Consider the following 14,794-nt stretch of genomic DNA (forward strand, 5'->3'; position numbering starts at 1 on the left):
GCACCGAGAGGTCCATTTTACCCTCTCAACATGTCCGCCAAATTTTGGCTTCTCCACATGATACTATTAAATACAATCCGTCATCGACTTCTAGGGCACTTATCATTAAGCACCGAGAGGTCTATTTCACCCTTCCAACATGTCCGCCAGTTTTCGGCATCTCTGCATGACGCTACCAATCATAGTCCGCCATCGACCTCTAGGCCACCCTAGACGCGCCCACCAAGGTAATTGACCCCAGGGGTTTAAATACAACTGGCGCCATCTAGCCTTCTCGAACCCAGGCTCTACATGTTTAGACGCCGGCAGACCCCCCGATCGGAAAGCGAAGAAAAGATAACCGTCAGGTAAGATCTGCGCCCGAGTAAATAGCGTTCACACACGCTTCGCAAGGCACAACCCGACAATAACCGTTGGTTGTATATCTCTATTTATGCCGCACAGAGTGTCCTCGCACCGCCATTAATATGACGACAACCGCCGGCTAAATTCTAGAAGCTCACAGACTCCCCAGTGTAAACACAGTGGACGCAGGCCAAAGGTAATTAATTGTAAATAAATACCCGTTCTCTACCATCCATGTCTAACCATACGCCACTCTAAAACGCTGCCTTTGCTTGTACCCTTTCTGGCAAATAGATAGTCAGCGCTACGAGAAACGCTGTTTAGACGCCGGCAGACCCCCCGATCGGAAAGCGAAGAAAAGATAACCGTCAGGTAAGATCTGCGCCCGAGTAAATAGCGTGCACACACGCTTCACAAGGCACAACCCGACAATAACCGTTGGTTGTATATCTCTATTTTTGCCGCACAGAGTGTCCTCGCACCGCCATTAATATGACGACAACCGCCGGCTAAACTCTAGAAGCTCATAGACTCCCCAGTGTAAACACAGTGGACGCAGGCCAAAGGTAACTCATTGTAAATAAATACCCGTTCTCTACCTTCCATGTCTAACCATACGCCACTCTAAAACGCTGCCTTTGCTTGTACCCTTTCTGGCAAATAGACAGTCAGCGCCACGAGAAACGGCCAGAGATCCCGACCTAGAACACCTATAAACCTAATCGACAGGTATTTATTGGGCCCTTATTATCATGACCATTAGCACACAAAACCCCTCCCATGGATAACCTTCACTAACAGCTTGCCATGAATGTCTTCTGACAATTAGGTTAACTGCACAACATCCCTCCCGCGTCAGGAGCACGTAACCTAGCAACTGTACAAGACCATCTCTACAGGTAACACTCTTGCCTTGTCCCGCTCATTAAGTCTTATTATATTAGTGTGACCTACATAATTCCTCCCTATGTCCCTCTTATCTAATAGCTCAAAGTTTGAAGCTAGCACTCAGTTAACAGGATACCGATTGAAAGAGAAATAAAACAAGCAAAATAAACTACGATACAGGTATTCTTCCATTCTGTAATTCCCCTGATATATCCCTTAAATATTCACCCTTTTGAACTACTAAATGTCGCACTTCAATTATGTCCTCTTGCAGCGCCCAGGTCTCAAAGACAAACCTCTCATAGGTCAAGATCTCTTTATCCTTCTGTGAGAACCGGCACCATCTATTCACCGAGGTACAACCACTGCCCCCATATGTCCTTTATTTATCTGTTATCTCACTTTCCCTCTCTTTCCCCCTGTTTTTCCTTTTTGTTCTTAATCCTTTTCCTTAACCACCCGTCATCACTCATACTGTTCCAATCCTTCACTATCCCTTCCTCCCTCTCATTTCTTATGGCTATCTGCCTAAAAATTTCCACATTATGCCTATTGGTAGTTAGCATTCAGATCTTTAAACATTGTTTAGCTAATCATCCCATGTGTCCTCCCCCATTCCACCGCCCCCGCATTGAAGCTTGTTGCATAGAAATACAACGAAATCAGAAATGTACTAGTCCAGTTGGGCACCAAACTGTATATAATTGTAAATAATAGGACAGGTTCAAGAAGTTTCATAGATTTTATTGTCATGTTTTGTATCACTGTATAAATGTATCACAAGAATTCTCTCTGTATTTTAACATGTAAATATTAAGGACAATTCACGGACATTGACAAGCACTACTATTGTTTATATTTTTCTACATGTATAGGTTCATTTGGATACTCACATGGCTCCCTGATGAAGGCCCCCAGCCGAAACGTGCGTAGATGTCATACTTAGCCATGTTTTTATATACAGTGTGCTGAAACAATCTTCCACACAACCTCCAAGCCCAAACTCATTATCTTGAAATGTGTATAGGATGCAATAATAAGTATATATATGTAGATTGACAGTCACATGTATGTTGGAGGCATGCACACAACAATTATCTGTAATAAATTAATGATGCTTTTTATCAGAATAATATTTGAATAAAATAAAATAAAAGCCATATTTTTGTATCATACACTCTGTCCCTCAAGAGTTTTTGCTGTCATTTGTCCGTCCTTGCCCTCTATTTGTAACCAGTTCCTAATTACTTTCCTCCCAAATAAGATGGGTGCCCCGGACGCCCGGGGGGGAGGACTGCCCGGTACCCGTGGAGCCCTTCCCGGGTACTTTGCAACGCCGTTGGCCTCCTGGAGATGTGTGCCCCGAACGCCCGGGGGGAGGGCTGCCTGGGGCCCGTGGAGCCCGTCCTGGGCACTTTGACATGCCGTCGTCCTGGAGGTGGGAGCCCCGGACGCCCGGGGGAGGACTGCCCGGGACCCATGGAGCCCTTCCTGGTTACTCTGCCATCCCATTGGCCTCCTGGAGATGGGTGCCCCGGACGCCCGGGGGAGGTCTGTCCGGGGCCCATGGAGCCCGTCCTGGGCAGTGTGACATGCCGTCGGCCTGGAGGTGGGAGCCCCGGACGCCCGGGGGAAGGCTGCCCGGGACCCGTGGAGCCCTTCCCGGGTACTTTGCCATCCCGTTGGCCTCCTGGAGATGGGTGCCCCGGACGCCCGGGGGAGGTCTGTCCGGGGCCCATGGAGCCCGTCCTGGGCAGTGTGACATGCCGTCGGCCTGGAGGTGGGAGCCCCGGACGCCCGGGGGGAAGGCTGCCCGGGACCCGTGGAGCCCTTCCCGGGTACTTTGCCATCCCATTGGCCTCCTGGAGATGGGTGCCCCGTACGCCCAGGGGAGGTCTGTCCGGGACACGTGTAGCCCGTCCTGGTCATTGAGCCATGCCGTTGGCCCGGAGAATGGAGCCCCCAGACGCCCGGGGGAGGTGTTGCCCAGTCATATCTCATCTGGTCCCCCGGGCAGAGAACCACCAGCCCTGGAGGGGTGTCCGGGCGTACCCTGCCCCTAGTAATCCAGAGGGAAATGACCCCCCTTTCTTGCAATCCGTGCACGCGAGGTGACAGAGGGGGCCCAAGGCGTAAAAGAACCCGGCCTCATGGAGCCCTAGCTGGGATCCGGGAGGCGAATGGCACCTCATCGGGCCTTCCAGGGAAGCCCGGCCATCTGGTCGCCCCATTGGAAAGCATCGCGGGCGACCAGATGGCCGGGATCGAAAGGACTCCCAGCTCCCCATCCATCCCAAGCCTTCGCGGTAGGGTTCCTGACTGCCTGCCCACGCAAGGCAGGGCTCTTGGACCCCGGCTGGGCCTCAGGCGCAGGTTGGACCACCGGAGCTCTAGGGCCCAGATGACCTGGGGGAGGAATGCCCGGGACCCGTGGAACCCGTCCTGGGTACTTTGACATGCCGTCGGCCTGGAGGTGGGTGCCCCGGACGCCCGGGGGAAGCTGCCCGGGACCCATGGAGCCCGTCCTGGGTACTTTGACATTCCGTCGGCCTGGAGGTGGGAGCCCCGGACTTCCGGGGGGGAGGTCTGCCCGGGACCCATGGAGCCCGTCCTGGGTACTTTGCCAATGCCGTTGGCCTCATGGAGATGGGTGCCCCGGACGCCCGGGGGAGGTCTACCCGGGACCCATGGAGCCCTTCCCGGGTACTTTGCCAATGCCGTTGGCCTCATGGAGATGGGTGCCCCGGACGCCCGGGGGAGGTCTGCCCGGGACCCATGGAGCCCGTCCTGGATACTTTGCCAATGCCGTTGGCCTCATGGAGATGGGTGCCCCGGATGCCCGGGGGAGGTCTGCCCGGGACCCATGGAGCCCGACCCGGGCACTCTGCCATGCCGTCAGCCTGGATGGAGCCCGGACGCCCAGGGGACGAATGCCCGGGACGCATGGAGCCCGTCCTGGGCACTTTTCCGTGCCTTCAGCCTGGAGCCCCCAGACACCCAGGGGAGGACCACCGTGAAAACCATGGAGCCCGACCTGGGCACTCTGCCATACCGTCAGCCTAGATGGAGCCCCGGGCGCCCAGGGGACGAATGCCCGGGACGCATGGAGCCCGTCCTGGGCACTTTTCCATGCATTCGGCCTGGAGCCCCCAGACACCCAGGGGAGGACCACCCTGAAAACCATGGAGCCCGACCTGGGCACTCTGCCATGCCGTCAGCCCGGATGGAGCCTCGGGCGCCCGGGGGACGAAGGCCCGGGACGCATGGAGCCCGTCCTGGGCACTATTCCATGACGTCGGCCTGGAGCGCCCCGACACCCAGGGGAGGACCACCCTGAAAACCGCGGAGCCTGACCCGGGCACTCTGCCATGCCGTCAGCCTGGATGGAGCCCCGGACGCCCAGGGGACGAATGCCCAGGACGCATGGAGCCCATCCTGGGCACTTTCCCATGCCATTGGCCTGGGGCGCCCCGACACCCAGGGGAGGACCACCCTGAAAACCATGGAGCCCGACCCGGGCACTCTGCCATGCCGTCAGCCTGGATGGAGCCCCGGACGCCCGGGGGACGAATGCCCAGGACGCATGGAGCCCATCCTGGGCGCCCCAACACCCAGGGGAGGACCACCCTGAAAACCATGGAGCCCGACCCGGGTACTCTGCCATGCCGTCAGCCTGGATGGAGCCCCGGACGCCCGGGGGGAGGACTGCCCGGGACCCGTGGAACTCGTCCTGGGCACTCTGACATGCCGCTGGCCCGGGGAAGGGAACCCCGGATGCCCGGGAACCGTGGAGCCCGTCCTGGGCACTCTGACAAGCCGTTGGCCCGGGGAAGGGAGCCCCGGACGCCCGGGGCCCGTGGAGCCCGTCCTGGGCACTCTGACAAGCCGTTGGCCCGGGGAAGGGAGCCCTGGATGCCCGGGACCCGTGGAGCCTGTCCTGGGCATTCTGACAAGCCGTTGGCCCGGGGAAGGGAGCCCCGGACGCCCGGGACCCGTGGGGCCCGTCCTGGGCACTCTGACATGCCGCTGGCCCGGGGAAGGGAACCCCGGACGCCCGGGAACCGTGGAGCCCGTCCTGGGCACTCTGACAAGCCGTTGGCCCGGGAAGGGAGCCCCGGACGCCCTGGACCCGTGGAGCCTGTTCTGGGCACTCTGACAAGCCGTTGGCCCGGGGAAGGGAGCCCCGGACGCCCGGGACCCGTGGGGCCCGTCCTGGGCACTCTGACATGCCACTGGCCCGGGGAAGGGAACCCCGGACGCCCGGGAACCGTGGAGCCCGTCCTGGGCACTCTGACAAGCCATTGGCCCGGGAAGGGAGCCCCGGACGCCCTGGACCCGTGGAGCCTGTTCTGGGCACTCTGACAAGCCGGTGGCCCGGGGAAGGGAGCCCCGGACGCCCTGGACCCGTGGAACCACCCTGAAAACCATGGAGCCCGACCCGGGTACTCTGCCATGCCGTCAGCCTGGATGGAGCCCCGGACGCCCGGGGGGAGGACTGCCCGGGACCCGTGGAACTCGTCCTGGGCACTCTGACATGCCGCTGGCCCGGGGAAGGGAACCCCGGATGCCCGGGAACCGTGGAGCCCGTCCTGGGCACTCTGACAAGCCGTTGGCCCGGGGAAGGGAGCCCCGGACGCCCGGGGCCCGTGGAGCCCGTCCTGGGCACTCTGACAAGCCGTTGGCCCGGGGAAGGGAGCCCTGGATGCCCGGGACCCGTGGAGCCTGTCCTGGGCATTCTGACAAGCCGTTGGCCCGGGGAAGGGAGCCCCGGACGCCCGGGACCCGTGGGGCCCGTCCTGGGCACTCTGACATGCCGCTGGCCCGGGGAAGGGAACCCCGGACGCCCGGGAACCGTGGAGCCCGTCCTGGGCACTCTGACAAGCCGTTGGCCCGGGAAGGGAGCCCCGGACGCCCTGGACCCGTGGAGCCTGTTCTGGGCACTCTGACAAGCCGTTGGCCCGGGGAAGGGAGCCCCGGACGCCCGGGACCCGTGGGGCCCGTCCTGGGCACTCTGACATGCCACTGGCCCGGGGAAGGGAACCCCGGACGCCCGGGAACCGTGGAGCCCGTCCTGGGCACTCTGACAAGCCATTGGCCCGGGAAGGGAGCCCCGGACGCCCTGGACCCGTGGAGCCTGTTCTGGGCACTCTGACAAGCCGGTGGCCCGGGGAAGGGAGCCCCGGACGCCCTGGACCCGTGGAGCCTGTTCTGGGCACTCTGACAAGCCGGTGGCCCGGGGAAGGGAGCCCCGGACGCCCGGGACCCGTGGAGCCCGTCCTGTGCACTCTGACATGCCGCTGGCCCGGGGAAGGGAACCCCGGACGCCCGGGGGTAGGACTGCCCGGGACCCGTGGAACTCGTCCTGGGCACTCTGACATGCTGTTGACCCGGGGAAGGGAACCCCGGACGCCCGGGAACCGTGGAGCCCGTCCTGGGCACTCTGACAAGCCGTCAGACCGGGGAAGGGAGCCCCGGACGCCCGGGACCCGTGGAGCCCGTCCTGGGAACTCCGGCATGCCGTTGGCCCGGGGAAGGGAGCCCCTAGACGCCCGGGGGAGGTGTTGCCCAGGCATATCTCATCTGGTCCCCCGGGCAGAGAACCACCAGCCCTGGAGGGGTGTCCGGGCATACCCTGCCCCTAGTAATCCGGAGGGAAATTACCCCCCTTTCTTGCAATCCGTGCACGCGAGGTGACAGAGGGGACCCAAGGCGTAAAAGAACCCAACCTCATGGAGCCCTAGCTGGGATCCGGGAGGCGAATGGCACCTCATCGGGACTTCCAGGGAAGCCCGGCCATCTGGTCGCCCCATTGGAAAGCATCGCGGGCGACCAGATGGCCGGGATCGAAAGGACTCCCAGCTCCCCATCCATCCCAAGCCTTCGCGGTAGGGTTCCTGACTGCCTGCCCACGCAAGGCAGGGCTCTTGGACCCCGGCAGGGCCTCAGGCGCAGGTTGGACCACCGGAGCTCTAGGGCCCGGACGACCTGGGGGAGGAATGCCCGGGACCCGTGGAGCCCGTCCTGGGTACTTTGACATGCCGTCGGCCTGGAGGTGGGTGCCCCGGACGCCCGGGGGGGAGGTCTGCCCGGGACCCATGGAGCCCATCCTGGGTACTTTGCCAATGCCGTTGGCCTCATGGAGATGGGTGCCCCGGACGCCCGGGGGGAGGTCTACCCGGGACCCATGGAGCCCTTCCCGGGTACTTTGCCAATGGCGTTGGCCTCATGGAGATGGGTGCCCCGGACGCCCGGGGGAGGTCTGCCCGGGACCCATGGAGCCCTTCCCGGGTACTTTGCCAATGCCGTTGGCCTCATGGAGATGGATGCCCCGGACGCCCGGGGGAGGTCTGCCCAGGACCCATGGAGCCCGTCCTGGGTACTTTGCCAATGCCGTTGGCCTCATGGAGATGGGTGCCCCGGACGCCCGGGGGGAGGTCTACCCGGGACCCATGGAGCCCTTCCCGGGTACTTTGCCAATGGCGTTGGCCTCATGGAGATGGGTGCCCCGTACGCCCGCGGGAGGTCTACCCGGGACCCATGGAGCCCTTCCCGGGTACTTTGCCAATGCCATTGGCCTCATGGAGATGGATGCCCCGGACGCCCGGGGGAGGTCTGCCCGGGACCCATGGAGCCCGTCCTGGGTACTTTGCCAATGCCGTTGGCCTCATGGAGATGGGTGCCCCGGATGCCCGGGAGAGGTCTGCCCGGGACCCATGGAGCCCGTCCTGGGTACTTTGCCAATGCCGTTGGCCTCATGGAGATGGGTGCCCCGGATGCCCGGGGGAGGTCTGCCCGGGACCCATGGAGCCCTTCCCGGGTACTTTGCCAATGGCATTGGCCTCATGGAGATGGGTGCCCCGGATGCCCGGGGGAGGTCTGCCCGGGACCCATGGAGCCCTTCCCGGGTACTTTGCCAATGCCGTTGGCCTCATGGAGATGGATGCCCCGGACGCCCGGGGGAGGTCTGCCCAGGACCCATGGAGCCCGTCCTGGGTACTTTGCCAATGCCGTTGGCCTCATGGAGATGGGTGCCCCGGACGCCCGGGGGGAGGTCTACCCGGGACCCATGGAGCCCTTCCCGGGTACTTTGCCAATGCCGTTGGCCTCATGGAGATGGGTGCCCCGGACGCCCGGGGGAGGTCTGCCCGGGACCCATGGAGCCCGTCCCGGGTACTTTGCCAATGCTGTTGGCCTCATGGAGATGGGTGTCCCGGACGCCCGGGGGAGGACTGTCCCGGACTCATGGAGCCCGTCCTGGGCACTTTGACATGCCGTCGGCCTGGAGGTGGGAGCCCCGGACGCCCGGGGGAGGGCTGCCCGGGACCCATGGAGCCCGACCCGGGCACTCTGCCATGCCGTCAGCCTGGATGGAGCCCCGGACGCCCGGGGGGGTGAATGCATCCATCTCCGGGACGCATGGAGCCCGTCCTGGGCACTTTTCCATGCCTTCGGCCTGGAGCCCCCAGACACCCAGGGGAGGACCACCGTGAAAACCATGGAGCCCGACCCGGGCACTCTGCCATACCGTCAGCCTGGATGGAGCCCCGGACGCCCGGGGGACGAATGCCCGGGACGCATGGAGCCCGTCCTGGGCACTTTTCCATGCCTTCGGCCTGGAGCCCCCAGACACCCAGGGGAGGACCACCGTGAAAACCATGGAGCCCGACCCGGGTAGACCTCCCGCGGGCGTCCGGGGCACCCATCTCCATGAGGCCAACGCCATTGGCAAAGTACCCGGGAAGGGCTCCATGGGTCCTGGGCAGACCTCCCCCGGGCGTCCGGGGCATCCATCTCCGGGACGCATGGAGCCCGTCCTGGGCACTTTTCCATGCCTTCGGCCTGGAGCCCCCAGACACCCAGGGGAGGACCACCGTGAAAACCATGGAGCCCGACCCGGGCACTCTGCCATGCCGTCAGCCTGGATGGAGCCCCATACGCCCGGGGGGGCGAATGCCCGGGACGCATGGAGCCCGTCCTGGGCACTTTTCCGTGCCTTCGGCCTGGAGCCCCCAGACACCCAGGGGAGGACCACCATGAAAACCATGGAGCCCGACCTGGGCACTCTGCCATACCGTTAGCCTAGATGGAGCCCCGGACGCCCAGGGGACGAATGCCCGGGACGCATGGAGCCCGTCCTGGGCACTTTTCCATGCATTCGGCCTGGAGCCCCCAGACACCCAGGGGAGGACCACCGTGAAAACCATGGAGCCCGACCTGGGCACTCTTCAATACCGTCAGCCTAGATGGAGCCCCGGACGCCCGGGGGACGACTGCCCAGGAGCCATGGAGCCCGTCCTGGGCAATTTGACATGCAGTTGGCCTGGAGGAAGGAAGCCCCGGGTGGCCTAGGGAGGTGTTGCCCAGGCATAGCCCATCTGGTCCCCATGGCAGAGAACCACCAGCCTCGGAGGGGTGTCCGGGCGTACCCTTCTCCCTAGTAATCCAGAGGAAAATTACTCCCTTTTCTTGTAATCTGTGCACGCGAGGTGACAGAGGGGACCCAAGGCGCGAATGTACCCGACCTCCTGGAGCCCTCGCTGGGATCCGGGCGGCAAATGGCACCTCATCGGGACTTCCAGGGAAGTTCGGCCATCTGGTCGCCCCATAAGAAAGCGTTGCGGGCGACCAGATGCCCGAGGGGATCCGGGCGACCAGATGGCCGAGGGAATCTGGGCGATCAGATGGCTGGACACGGAAGTGAAGCCGCCTGGACTCTCCCGACCCTGTCCCCGTCCCCGTGCCCGGGATGCATGGAGCCCGTCCTGGGCACTTTTCCATGCCTTCGGCCTGGAGCCCCCAGACACCCAGGGGAGGACCACCGTGAAAGCCATGGAGCCCGACCCGGGCACTCTGCCATGCCGTCAGCCTGGATGGAGCCCCGGACGCCCGGGGGACGAATGCCCGGGACGCATGGAGCCCGTCCTGGGCACTTTTCCATGCCTTCGGCCTGGAGCCCCCAGACACCCAGGGGAGGACCACCGTGAAAACCATGGAGCCCGACCCGGGCACTCTGCCATACCGTCAGCCTGGATGGAGCCCCGGACGCCCGGGGGACGAATGCCCGGGACGCATGGAGCCCTTCCTGGGCACTTTTCCATGCCTTCGGCCTGGAGCCCCCAGACACCCAGGGGAGGACCACCGTGAAAACCATGGAGCCCGACCCGGGCACTCTGCCATACCGTCAGCCTAGATGGAGCCCCGGACGCCCAGGGGACGAATGCCCGGGACGCATGGAGCCCGTCCTGGGCACTTTTCCATGCCTTCGGCCTGGAGCCCCAGACACCCAGGGGAGGACCACCATGAAAACCATGGAGCCCGACCTGGGCACTCTGCCATACCGTCAGCCTAGATGGAGCCCCGGATGCCCGGGGGATGAATGCCTGGGACGCATGGAGCCTGTCCTGGGCACTTTTCCATGCCGTCAGCCTGGATGGAGCCCTGGACACCCGGGGGACGACTGCCCAGGAGCCATGGAGCCCGTCCTGGGCAATTTGACATGCAGTTGGCCTGGAGGAAGGAAGCCCCGGATGGCCTAGGGAGGTGTTGCCCAGGCATAGCCCATCTGGTCCCCATGGCAGAGAACCACCACCCTCGGAGGGGTGTCCGGGTGTACCCTTCTCCATAGTAATCCGGAGCAAAATTACCCCCTTTTCTTGTAATCTGTGCACGCGAGGTGACAGAGGGGACCCAAGGCGTGAAAGAACCCGACCTCATGGAGCCCTAGCTGGGATCCGGGAGGCGAATGGCACCTCATCGGGACTTCCAGGGAAGTTCGGCCATCTGGTCCCCCCCATAGGAAAGCGTTGCGGGCGACCAGATGGCCGAGGGAATCTGGCCGATCAGATGGCCGGGCATGGAGGTGAAGCCGCCTGGACTCTTCCCCACCCCGTCCCCGTCCCGGGACGAATGCCCGGGACGCATGGAGCCCGTCCTGGGCACTTTTCCATGCCGTCGGCCTGGAGCGCCCCGACACCCAGGGGAGGACCACCCTGGAAACCATGGAGCCCGACCCGGGCACTCTGCCATGCCGTCAGCCTGGATGGAGCCCCGGACGCCCGGGGGACGAAGGCCCGGGACGCATGGAGCCCGTCCCGGGCACTCTGCCATGCCGCCGGCCTGGATGGAGCCCCGGACGCCCGGGGGACGAATGCCCGGGACGCATGGAGCCCGTCCCGGGCACTCTGCCATGCCGTCGGCCTGGATGGAGCCCCGGACGCCCGGGGGACGACTGCCCAAGAGCCATGGAGCCCATCCCGGGCACTCTGCCATGCCGTCCCGACAAATTCGTACGGACTCCTAACCTTCCGACACGGATCGGAATCGAGCCCATTCTGACCCAGCAGATTTCAGGTTGACTTGCTATATATTTCACGTACAATTTTATTGGGGCCGATTCCGATCCGGTACGTAAAAGCACATCCGACCGAATGTCGGACAACCACGTACTCCCGGTGCCGGGGATCGAACCGTGATCACCAGATGGGGATATCCCAAAAATCTGGCATGGATACGGGGCGCCAGGACAGGTTTGAAGACCACTGATATTCATACGGACCTTCTGACACGGATCGGAATCGAACCCAGCAGGTTTCGCGTTGACAGCCTCTATAGCAGGGGTCTTCAAACCAGTCCTGGCGCCCCGTATCCATGCCAGATTTTTGGGATATCCCCATCTGGTGACCACGGTTCGATCCCCGGCACCGGCGGCAGATTAGCCCAGCACCATGTGACTCTGGGCAATAGCTGGCGCCGCGGCTAGGGCGGCTGACTCCAGAATCTGGGGATCACGGTTCGATCCCCGGCACCGGCGGCAGATTAGCCCAGCACCATGTGACTCTGGGCAATAGCTGGCGCTGCGGCGGCTGACTCCGGAATCTGGAGATCACGGTTCGATCCCCGGCACCGGCGGCAGATTAGCCCAGCACCATGTGACTCTGGGCAATAGCTGGCGCCGCGGCTAGGGCGGCTGACTCCGGAATCTGGAGATTTATTTATTTAGGGGTTTTGTAGAGCGCGTAGTAACCCTCGAGCATCCCAGAGATCAGGGTTTGATCCCCGGCACCGGCCGCAGATTAGCCCAGCACCATGTGACTCTGGGCAATAGCTGGCACCGCGGCTAGGGCGGCTGACTCCGGAATCTGGGGATCACGGTTCGATCCCAGGCACCGGCGGCAGATTAGCCCAGCACCATGTGACTCTGGGCAATAGCTGGCGCCGCGGCTAGGGCGGCTGACTACGGAATCTGGGGATCACGGTTCGATCCCCGGCACCGGAGGCAGATTAGCCCAGCACCATGTGACTCAGGGCAATAGCTTGTTTAATCTTCCCGACGGCCCCTAGCGCCTAGAGACCCTTACGGGTGATTGTGCGCTTTACAAATGTGGATTATTATTATTATTATTATTATTATTATTATTTGGGCCGATTCAGATCCGGTTCGTAAAAGCACATCTGCCAGAATCTGTCGGACAACCACGTACGCCCGGGAGAGGACTGCCCGGGACCCGTGGAACTCGTCCTGGGCACTCTGACATGCCGCTGACCCGGGGAAGGGAGCCCCGGACGCCCGGGGGGAGGACTGCCCGGGACCCGTGGAGCCCGTCCTGGGCACTCTGACCTGCCGTCGGCCCGGGGAAGGGAGCCCCGGACACCCGGGGGAGGACTGCCCGGGACCCGTAGAACTCGTCCTGGGCACTCTGACATGCCGCTGACCCGGGGAAGGGAACCCCGGACGCCCGGGAACCGTGGAGCCCGTCCTGGGCACTCTGACAAGCCGTCGGACCGGGGAAGGGAGCCACGGACGCCCGGGACCCGTGGAGCCCGTCCTGGGAACTCCGGCATGCCGTTGGCCCGGGGAAGGGAGTCCCAGATACCCGGGACCCGTGGAGCCCGTCATGGGCACTCTGACAAGCCGTTGTCCCGGGGAAGGGAGCCCCGGACGCCCAGGACTCGTGGAGCCCGTCCTGGGCACTCTGGCATTCCGTTGGCCTGGGGAAGGGAGCCCCGGACGCCCGGGGCCCGTGGAGCCCATCCTGGGCACTTTGACATGCCGTTGGCCTGGGGAAGGGAGCCACGGACGCCCGGGGGGGGAGGACTGCCAGGGACCCATGGAGCCCGTCCTGGGCACTTTGACCTGCCGTTGGCCTGGAGATGGAAGCCCCGGATGCCTGGGGGAGGACTGCCCGGGACCCATGGAGCCCGTCCCGGGTACTTTGCCATGCTGTTGGCCTCCTGGAGATGGGTGCCCCGGACGCCCGGGGGAGGACTGCCCGGGATGTATGGAGCCCGTCCCGGGCACTTTTCCATGCCGTCGGCAGGGATGGAGCCCCGGACGCCCGGGGGACGACTGCCCAAGAGCCATGGAGCCCGTCCTGGGCAATTTGACAAGCCGTTGGCCTGGAGGAAGGAAGCCCCGGGTGGCCTAGGGAGGTGTTACCCAGGCATAGCCCATCTGGTCCCCCTAGCAGAGAACCACCTGCCTTGGAGGGGTGTCCGGGCGTACCCTGTCCCTAGTAATCCGGAGGGAAATTACCCCCCTTTCTTGCAATCTGTGCACACGAGGTGACAGAGGGGGCCCAAAGGCGCGAAAGTACCCGACCTCCTGGATCCCTCGCTGGGATCCGGGAGGCGAATGGCACCTCATCATGACTTCCAGGGCGACCAGATGGCCGAGGCGAGAGGGGCGACCAGATGGCCGGGACCAAAATGACGCCAATCTGCCTGCCCCGGAGCTGCAGGGCTCTGGGGCTGCAGGGTTCCGGGGGCTGCAGAGCTGCAGGTCTCTGGGGCTGCAGGGCTCTGGGGCTTCAGGCCTCCCCGGGCCCTGATGGACCCTCCGTCCCGGGCGCCTCTGACCCCCGGCCGGCTTGCAGGACGGAGGGGGGATTCCCGCACCACTGGGCCCTGCCGGACGGGGCTCAAGCCCCGGGCCCGGTCCCCGGCCCCGGGCCCAGCTTTCCGAAACCCTAGGCCGGGCCGGGGAGAGCCTCCCCTGGGCCCCCGGTGGACCCTCCGTCCCGGGCGCCCCGGACCCCCGGCCGGATTGCTGGACGGAGGGGTACCAGCACCCTCGGGGCCTGGCCAGATGGAGTTCAAGCCCCGGGTCCGGTCCCACCTTCCGAACCCTAGCCAGGCTGGGGAGAGCCTCCCCGGGCCCCAGTGGACCCTCCGTCCTGGGCGCCCCGGACCCCCGGCTGGATTGCAGGACGGAGGGGTACCAGCACCCTCGGGGCCTGGCCAGATGGAGTTCAAGCCCCGGGTCCGGTCCCACCTTCCGAACCCTAGCCAGGCTGGGGAGAGCCTCCCCGAGCCCCGGTGGAGCCCCGTCCCCAGCACCCGGACCCTTTGGTGGCCTGCGGGACAGGGGGCTCGAGCACCCTCGGGGCCTGGCCAGATGGAGTTCAAGCCCAGGGTCCGGTCCCACCTTCCGAACCCTAGCCAGGCTGGGGAGAGCCTCCCCGAGCCCCGGTGGATCCCCGTCCCCAGCACCCGGACCCTTTGGTGGCCTGCGGGACAGGGGGCTCCAGCACCCTCGGGGCCTGGCCAGATGGAGTTCAAGCCC

The sequence above is a fragment of the Lissotriton helveticus genome, chromosome 5_1, assembly GCF_964261635.1.
Source record: "Lissotriton helveticus chromosome 5_1, aLisHel1.1, whole genome shotgun sequence".
Classification (NCBI taxonomy): domain Eukaryota; kingdom Metazoa; phylum Chordata; class Amphibia; order Caudata; family Salamandridae; genus Lissotriton; species Lissotriton helveticus.